We start from the raw sequence: 10,160 nt of genomic DNA on the forward strand, positions 1-10,160 counted from the left end.
AATGCTGGGTACCTTAAGCATTTTTGGTATAGTGGTGAGCAAACCTGCCTTCCAAGCAGTTGACCTGCGATTGATTCCTGGTCAATGCAATACTTATGTGGGTTTTTTTTTCCTGGCACGTCTTACTTTTTACTAATAATTTTGTATTGTTAGTGCAGAAAATGTAAGAAAAAAACATGGATTCTTTAAGTGTTGGTGGTATAGTGGTGAGCATAGCTGCCTTCCAAACAGCTGACCTGGGTTCGATTCCCAGCCAACGCATGAATTGTTTTTCACATTTGGTGATGCTTTTAGTCTGTTTTAAATTTTCGTGTTAAGTCTCAGGCTCTTCTTTCTTCTTAGAGTTTAGCAACCACGAAAATGAGAAAAAAATTGAAGAGAATATTTCTTAGCTTTTTTTCAACTGTCTCATCTAACTGATCTTCTGCTCTTCAGTTGTTGATTAAACACTTTGTAGGGTTAGTCTCCAATATGAAAGCAATGTCAGGGTTGGCATTGGTGTTATGCTGGTGGGTGTAGTTGCTTTCAAAACAATAGGCCATAGTTTAATTCTTGAAGAACTCATTGTTTTTTTCCATTTGGTGGTGTTTGGACTCTTTTTCACTTTCTGTGCTAAGGCTTATGCTTTTATTTCTTTCTTGGTAACACTTTAGCTACCTTAGTTGGCAAAAAACAAAGCTAATTGAGAGAATTTGTAGGCAGAGGTGGAAAAGCTACATAACTGATTCCAAAAACTCCTCTGTCTTTAGAGTTAGTGTTAAAAATGCCAAAAATGGCAGAGGTCTTTAGGTGTAATTTGGTGCTGGTGCTGACTCTTTGTAATCTTTTTGAGCTAAGGCTCATAGTGTACTTTCTTTCTTAGTAAGAGTTTAGTTACCTTATTGGCAAAAAAGTGAAAATAATTGAGAGAATTGTAAGAATTGGTGGAAAAGCTCCATAGCTGATTCACAAGAATTCATCTTTGAGTTTTGGACAATGCTTTGCCTTGTTTTTAAACTTTTTAGTAATTGGCTCTTTCAAGACATATTCAGTCCTCCTTTTTTTAAGTAAAACTTTAGCAGATTTAACAGCAATAATCCCAAACCAATCAAGTTGGTTCATGCATTGGTGGGATAGTGGTGAGCATAACTGCTTCCCAAGCAGTTGACCCGGGTTCGATTCCCGGCCAATGCAACACTTAAGTAGTTTTATTTCTGGCATATCATACATTTTACAAACTATTTTGTAATGTTAGTGCAGAAAATGTAAAAAAAAAAGCTGATCCTTTAAGCATTGGTGGTATGGTGGTGAGCATAGCTGCCTTCCAAGCAGTTGACCCGGGTTCGGTTCCTTGCCAATGCAACACATGGGTGTGTTTTTTTTTCAGGCACGTCATAATTTTTACTAACAATTTTGTAGGGTTAGTGCAGAAAATGTGAAAAAAATGCTGGGTACCTTAAGCATTTTTGGTATAGTGGTGAGCAAACCTGCCTTCCAAGCAGTTGACCTGCGATTGATTCCTGGTCAATGCAATACTTATGTGGGTTTTTTTTTCCTGGCACGTCTTACTTTTTACTAATAATTTTGTATTGTTAGTGCAGAAAATGTAAGAAAAAAACATGGCTTCTGTAAGTGATGGTGGTATAGTGGTGAGAATCGCTGCCTTCCAAGCAGTTGACCTGGGTTCGATTGCTGGCCAACGCATGAGTTGTTTTTCACATTTGGTGATGCTTTTAGTCTGTTTTAATTTTTCGTGTTAAGTCTCAGGCTCTTCTTTCTTCTTAGAGTTTAGCAACCACGAAAATGAGAAAAAAATTGAAGAGAATATTTCTTAGATTTTTTTCAACTGTCTCATCTAACTGATCTTCTGCTCTTCAGTTGTTGATTAAATACTTTGTAGGGTTAGTCTCCAATACGAAAGCAATGTCAGGGTTGGCATTGGTGTTATGCTGGTGGGTGTAGTTGCTTTTAAAACAATAGGCCATAGTTTAATTCTTGAAGAACTCATTGTTTTTTTGCATTTGGTGGTGTTTGGAATCTTTTTCACTTTCTGTGCTAAGGCTTATGCTTTTATTTCTTTCTTGGTAACACTTTAGCTACCTTAGTTGGCAAAAAGCAAAGCTAATTGAGAGAATTTGTAGGCAGAGGTGGAAAAGCTACATAACTGATTCCAAAAACTCCTCTGTCTTTAGCGTTAGTGTTAAAAATGCCAAAAATGGCAGAGATCTTTAGGGGGAATTTGGTGCTGCTGTTGACTCTTTGTAATCTGTTTGAGCTAAGTCTCATAGTGTACTTTCTTTCTTGGTAAGAGTTTAGTTACCTTATTGGCAAAAAAGTGAAAATAATTGAGAGAATTTTAAGAATTGGCGGAAAAGCTCCATAGCTGATTCACAAGAATTCATCTTTGAGTTTTGGACAATGCTTTGCCTTGTTTTTAAACTTTTTAGTAATTGGCTCTTTCAAGACATATTCAGTCCTCCTTTTTTAAGTAAAACTTTAGCAGATTTAACAGCCAAAATCCCAAACAAGTCAAGTGGGTTCATGCATTGGTGGTATAGTGGTGAGCCTAGGTGCTTCCCAAGCAGTTGACCTGTGTTCGATTTCCAGCCAATGCAATACTTATGTAGTTTTATTTCTGGCATATCATACATTTTACAAACTATTTTGTAATGTTAGTGCAGAAAATGTAAAAAAAAAGCTGACCCTGTAAGCATTGGTGGTATAGTGATGAGCATAGCTGCCTTCCAAGCAGTTGACCCGGGTTCAATTCCCAGCCAATACAAAACACTGGTGTTTTTTTTTTCAGGCACGTCATACTTTTTACTAACAATTTTGTAGGGTTAGTGCAGAAAATGTGAAAAAAATGCTGGGTACCTTAAGCATTTTTGGTATAGTGGTGAGCAAACCTGCCTTCCAAGCAGTTGACCTGCGATTGATTCCTGGTCAATGCAATACTTATGTGGGGTTTTTTTTCCTGGCACGTCTTACTTTTTACTAATAATTTCGTATTGTTAGTGCAGAAAATGTAAGAAAAAAACATGGCTTCTGTAAGAGTTGGTGGTATAGTGGTGAGAATCGCTGCCTTCCAAGTAGTTGACCCGAGTTCGATTCTCAGCCAATGCATGAATTGTTTTTCACATTTGGTGATGCTTTTAGTCTGTTTTAATTTTTCGTGTTAAGTCTCAGGCTCTTCTTTCTTCTTAGAGTTTAACAACCACGAAAATGAGAAAAAAATTGAAGAGAATATTTCTTAGCTTTTTTTCAACTGTCTCATCTAACTGATCTTCTGCTCTTCAGTTGTTGATTAAACACTTTGTAGGGTTAGTCTCCAATATGAAAGCAATGTCAGGGTTGGCATTGGTGTTATGCTGGTGAGTGTAGTTGCTTTTAAAACAATAGGCCATAGTTTAATTCTTGAAGAACTCATTGTTTTTTTGCATTTGGTGGTGTTTGGACTCTTTTTCACTTTCTGTGCTAAGGCTTATGCTTTTATTTCTTTCTTGGTAACACTTTAGCTACCTTCGTTGGCAAAAAGCAAAGCTAATTGAGAGAATTTGTAGGCAGAGGTGGAAAAGCTACATAACTGATTCCAAAAACTCCTCTGTCTTTAGAGTTAGTGTTAAAAATGCCAAAAATGGCAGAGGTCTTTAGGGGTAATTTGGTGCTGGTGCTGACTCTTTGTAATCTGTTTGAGCTAAGGCTCATAGTGTACTTTCTTTCTTGGTAAGAGTTTAGTTACCTTATTGGCAAAAAAGTGAAAATAATTGAGAGAATTGTAAGAATTGGTGGAAAAGCTCCATAGCTGATTCACAAGAATTCATCTTTGAGTTTTGGACAATGCTTTGCCTTGTTTTTTAAACTTTTTAGTATTTGGCTCTTTCAAGACATATTCAGTCCTCCATTTTTTAAGTAAACCTTTAGCAGATTTAACAGCCATGATCCCAAACCATTCAAGTTAGTTCATTCTTTGGTGGTATAGTGGTGAGCATAGCTGCTTCCCAAGCAGTTGACCCGGGTTCAATTCCCAGCCAATGCAATACTTATGAAGTTTTATTTCTGGCTTATCATACATTTTACAAACTATTTTGTAATGTTAGTGCAGAAAATGTAAAAAAAAAAAGCTGATCCTGTAAGCATTGGTGGTATAGTGGTGAGCATAACTGCTTTCCAAGCAGTTCACCCGAGTTCGATTCCTGGCCAATGCAAAACATGGGTCTGTTTTTTTTCCTGGCACGTCTTACTTTTTACTAATAATTTTGTATTGTTAGTGCAGAAAATGTAAGAAAAAAACATGGCTTCTGTAAGTGTTGGTGGTATAGTGGTGAGCATAGCTGCCTCCCAAGCAGTTGACCCGGGTTCGATTTCCAGCCAATGCAATACTTATGTAGTTTTATTTCTGGCATATCATACATTTTACAAACTTTTTTGTAATGTTAGTGCAGAAAATGTAAAAAAAAAAAGCTGACCCTGTAAGCATTGGTGGTATAGTGGTGAGCATAGCTGCCTTCCAAGCAGATGACCCGGGTTCAATTCCTGGCTAATACAAAACATCAGTGTTTTTTTTTTTCAGGCACTTCATACTTTTTACTAACAATTTTGTAGGGTTAGTGCAGAAAATGTGAAAAAAATGCTGGGTACCTTAAGCATTTTTGGTATAGTCATGAGCAAACCTGCCTTCCAAGCAGTTGACCTGCGATTGATTCCTGGTCAATGCAATACTTATGTGGGTTTTTTTTTCCTGGCACGTCTTACTTTTTACTAATTATTTCGTATTGTTAGTGCAGAAAATGTAAGAAAAAAACATGGCTTCTGTAAGTGTTGGTGGTATAGTGGTGAGAATTGCTGCCTTCCAAGTAGTTGACCCGAGTTCGATTATCAGCCAACGCATGAATTGTTTTTCACATTTGGTGATGCTTTTAGTCTGTTTTAATTTTTCGTGTTAAGTCTCAGGCTCTTCTTTCTTCTTAGAGTTTAGCAACCACGAAAATGAGAAAAAAATTGAAGAGAATATTTCTTAGATTTTTTTCAACTGTCTCATCTAACTGATCTTCTGATCTTCAGTTGTTGATTAAACACTTTGTATGGTTAGTCTCCAATATGAAAGCAATGTCAGGGTTGGCATTGGTGTTATGCTGGTGGGTGTAGTTGCTTTTAAAACAATAGGCCGTAGTTTAATTCTTGAAGAACTCATTGTTTTTTTGCATTTGGTGGTGTTTGGACTCTTTTTCACTTTCTGTGCTAAGGCTTATGCTTTTATTTCTTTCTTGGTAACACTTTAGCTACCTTAGTTGGCAAAAAGCAAAGCTAATTGAGAGAATTTGTAGGCAGAGGTGGAAAAGCTACATAACTGATTCCAAAAACTCCTCTGTCTTTAGAGTTAGTGTTAAAAATGCTAAAAATGGCAGAGGTCTTTAGGCGTAATTTGGTGCTGGTGCTGTCTCTTTGTAATCTTTTTGAGCTAAGGCTCATAGTGTACTTTCTTTCTTGGTAAGAGTTTAGTTACCTTATTGGCAAAAAAGTGAAAATAATTGAGAGAATTGTAAGAATTGGTGGAAAAGCTCCATAGCTGATTCACAAGAATTCATCTTTGAGTTTTGGACAATGCTTTGCCTTGTTTTTAAACTTTTTAGTAATTGGCTCTTTCAAGACATATTCAGTAGTGTTGAGCCACACCCGTAGTGTTCGAGTTCGGTTCGGTTCGTCGAACACCCGTGTGTTCGTCGAACTGTTCGTCGAACACCTTCGAACACCGTTAAAACCAATGGCAGGCAAACAAAAACACATAGAAACACATAGAAAACACCTTCAAAGGTGTCCAAAAGTTGACAAACTGCTCAGAAGACACAACTAACACATGGAAAAGTGACAAGTACATATAGTCATGCGAAAATAAAAGAGGTGGAGGAGTAAAAGGAGGGGGAGACACAGATATAGGCATGTCATGCCCTTCTAAAATCCAAAAAGTGAGAAGCCGACATGGCCAGTCCGCTCCTGCCCGTGCCACCTCCGTGTCGCCGGGTTTGTGCCAGAGCCGCGGTGAACCCTGATGGCCAGCCCCCCTCTCCCAATACTGGTGCCTGTCCGCTGGTGGGTCGAGCGAGCCCCCCTGTGGTGGAGGCAGCTCTAAGCTTTTTAATTTAAATTGTCTCTCTAATTTGAATGAATACACTTTAAATCCATTTACAAGGATCTATTGGAGGGCAAGTCTCATGCCAGCAGCCGCGTAATTCCAGCTCCAGTAGCGTCCACTAAAGCTGCTGCAGTTAAAAAGCTTTTATAAGGATCGAGCTCGGCTGTCCACCGCAAGGCATCCTACTGCCAGTCCCAGCCCCTATGCCTTGGGGTGCCTCCTGATGCTCTTCACTGAGTATCCCATGGTCCCGAAGCATTTCCTTTGAAAAAATTAAGTGTCTAAACTACAGGTGGTGTAGCTTGCTTAACAGCCGGGATAATCCGCTGACTAGCAGACACTGCTACTAGGCACAAAGTATTTCCTGGGCTAGATGCAGTTAAAAATTTGTAATTAGATACTCTCGTTGGATGCTGAGAAAGCATTCCATAGAGTCTCCTGGCACGCCATATATGATTCTCTTAAAAAGCTTGGGGTAGGTGTCTAGGGGACCCTTTTATAGCCAAAATCACGGCCCTGTATCGCAATACGTCACCTAGGCTGAAGATAAATGGAACTGTAGCACCCTGAGGGCTCAGTTGCTACAGACGTATTGCACCTCACCCAGAGGTGTGATATCTCACTCTCAGGTAAGGATGGAGTGTGGATCAGGACCCGACACCTGCATGCATTACACCACATTGCCGTGGGGCAGGGCGACCAATATGCCCCTGAGATGGGCACGACAGTCCCTGTCCCTGGCTGGAGTGGGGGGAGGGAACACTGAGGAAGGGGAACCCTGTAGTGCAGGAGCAGGGAGGAAGAAGTTCCTGGGTGCATTGAGAAGGGAGTATAAAAGGTGGGCACCATCTTAGTTCAGTGCAGAGAAGTCTGAGCAGAAGTGGCAGGGAGCAGGGGCTCTGCATGAGCTCTGCTCCGGAGGCGGGCCTAGTAACAGAGGCCCAGGCCTGGAAGAGGGAGAAGGAAGGAAGAGGAGCGGAGAAGGCTCCAGGAACGAGGAATGAAGGGATCCCAGGGGTGCGGACGGGCGAGTCGCCACCGCACGCCCGAATCCACCTGCATGGAGGGGTCAGGCCAAAGGGGGAGACCGTTCCCCGAACTAGTGGAGGCAGGAAACGACCCTCAGCTAGAAACCGGAGGCTGTGACATTTTATGTGGCGCAGCCCCTCGCTACACCCGCTAGGAAGGCACCACATAGGGTCAGGGAAACTGGCGCCAAGTTTACCAAGAGGAGGCCCGAGGCAGCCGGACAGAAGGGTTGGTAAGAAAGGCCAGACAAAGGACACACAAAGGGGGTCCTGTGAAGTGCTCCAAAGTTATCTGGGAGTTGTCTGAGCCCCTCACCTGGTGAGCACAGTACAACGTTGGCAGCCGTTACCTGCAGACGTGGTCTGGATAATAAGAACTGTGAGTAAAGGCCCTGGACTGCATCACTGACTCCGTGTCGTTACTGCTGCTGCCCTGCACCATCACCCCCATCCTCCGCATACACTGCCCTGAGGCTATACTCCTCCCGTGGGGAGTTATGCTACGCTCTGCTGCACCCACAACACCAGCCTCAGCGGTCTGCCCTGTAGCGGCGGTTCACTCTGACCGCAATCCACGGGTGGCGTAGTCGGACATTTAAACATCAAAACCACATAAATAGTTCCGCCACTGGTTTGACCGCCCTGAGCCACGGAACCGGGTCGCCGCCACGAAGACTACAACCACCAGCATCCACCAAAAAGGGTCCGGCTCCGGGTGTCCCAAGGCCCAGGGGGTGCGTCAGAACATTTTCATCACCTTTCACAATCACCAATGGGACAAGGCAGGGATGTCCTCTGTCCCCTCTCTTATACATCCTAGTGACGGAGCACGTGCTCTCATCAATTCGCCATAACCCCAATATTAGGTGGATTGAGGTGGGAGGCACCGAGTACAAGTGCTCTCTATTTGCTGATGATGTCCTAGCATATATCACTCAATCACATATATCCATCCATGCTGTTATGGCTGAAATAGATCACTTTGTTACATGGTAAAATTTTAAAATCAATGCAGCGAAGTCTGAGGCCCTCGATGTCTCCCTCCCCAAATCCATATAGGATTCCATCCAGTCCAACTTTCCCTTTGCCTGGCCCTCACAGGGTATCAAATACTTAGGAATTCCTATTCATAGAGACCTCTCCCATCTATGTTATCTTAATTTTGGGCCCTTTATTGAACAATTCCATACAGACCACGGTTGGCAAGTTAGAACTGTAAGATTCACTACGTGAACCACTGGTGTTTTGTGGAAAAGCACATGTACACCGCGTTCCAAATTATTATGCAAAAAGTGTTTAGGAGTGATAAGGGAAGAATTTGTTTGTTTGTCAGTTAAACTCATTGATGGTGATGTGTGTCAGGGCTCTTTATATCACTGTAAGCAATTGCAGACACCTGTGCTAATTAGTTTGGCAGGTGTGTCCAATGAAAGGCAAGACTACTTAAGAAGGCTCTCTCACATTATTAAGCAGCCTACATTTTCTGCCAGAATGGGAAAGAAAAAGGATGTGTCGGCTGCTGAGAAGCAACAAATTGTGGAGTGTTTAGGTCAAGGCATGACTACAATCAACATTGTGCGATGATCAGGATGAAGTGTCTTGGCAATCAAGAAGTATGTAGCTGATTCACAGTACACACGTGTGCGTGCTGATAAGGGCAAATTGAGGACTCTTTCCTACAGGCAATTACGTCAGGTTGAAAGAGCAGCGGCAAAAAAGCCTTGTCATAGCAGCAGAAAAGTTTTTGAAGCTGCTTGTGCTCCAACGTCCCCCGAACAACAAGATGCAGGGTCCTTCAGAGGTTTGCAGCTGTGCATGCGCCATCCTGTTGACCTCCTCTATCCACTTCACACAAGCAGAAACGGCTCCAGTGGGCCAAACATTACATGAAGACTGATTTCAAAACTGTTTTGTTCACGGATGAGTGCCGTGCAGCGCTCGATGGTCCAGATGGATGGAGTGGAGGATGGCTGGTTGATGGACACCCCACGCAAACACGGCTACAGCGCCAACAAGGAGGAGGTGGAGTAATGTTTTGGGCTGGAATCATGGGGAGAGAGATTGTCGGCCCCTTTAGGATCCCTGAAGGCGCTAAAGATGAACTCCATAATGTATGTGGATTTTCTCAAACAGCACTTCCTGCCATGGTTCAAGAAGAAGAACCGTGTATTTCACAGCAAGATCATTTTTCTGCATGATAATGCACCATCTCATGCTGCACATAAAACATCTGCATCTCTGGCTGATATGGGCATAAAAGGGGACAAACTTATGGTGTGACCCCCATGCTCCCCTGACCTCTACCCCATTCAGAACCTTTGGAGCATCATTAAAAGGAGTGTCTATGATGGCGGGAGGCAGTTCACATCTAAGCAACAGCTCTGGGAGGATATTCTGTCCTCATGCAAAACAATTGAAGCAGAAACCATCCAAAACCTGACAAATTCAATGGACGAGAGAGTTCAGCAGCTCCTTTCGAACAAGGGGTCCTATGTGAAAATGTAACATCACCTAGAATAAAGTTTTGAGTTGAAAACTGTTTGATTTCAGTTTCTAACAACCTGCTAATGCTTATAATTTCAAAAATGACCATTTTTTTGGTTTTTATTAAAATGAAAAGGTTGATCGAAAAGTTTGGGGGATCTAAGAGTGTGGCAACCCAGTAGTCATGATTACTTCGAATTCTGACAATATGAGGGTCATGCTGCAGGTAGTGCAGCAAGAAGGCACTTATGTGTCTTGCGCATCTCGGAGCCCCAAAATTATTTTCCGGGCTAGATGCAGCTAAAAATTATTTTTAATTTTAAATCTGGTGGAGCTTATTATAGATGGCCTAATAGGATCAGTGCTGCACACTGCTACAAAGCCCAAATTATTTTCCAGTCAAGATACAGATAAACATGATTAGTAATTTGAAAGCTTAAAACGTTTGGTAGGGTGATTTTAACCAATCATCAAACTTTTACTCTCCCCAGGATGACACAGGGGTAGAAAAGTCGTTTCGGATCCATGATTTGTTTATC

At 41.9% G+C, this 10,160-nt stretch overlaps 1 non-coding gene across 1 annotated transcript; it reads left to right on the plus strand.

Moving 5' to 3' along the window:
- Positions 1–1,101: 1,101 nt before the first annotated feature.
- TRNAG-CCC (transfer RNA glycine (anticodon CCC)) lies at positions 1,102–1,173 on the plus strand. Its single transcript has one exon. It is a non-coding gene; the product is annotated as a tRNA-Gly (tRNA).
- The last annotated feature ends 8,987 nt before the right edge of the window (positions 1,174–10,160 follow it).

This window comes from Phyllobates terribilis, unplaced genomic scaffold, assembly GCF_046119375.1.
Source record: "Phyllobates terribilis strain yellow unplaced genomic scaffold, ASM4611937v1 Scaffold_3__8_contigs__length_932513732, whole genome shotgun sequence".
Lineage (NCBI taxonomy): Eukaryota > Metazoa > Chordata > Amphibia > Anura > Dendrobatidae > Phyllobates > Phyllobates terribilis.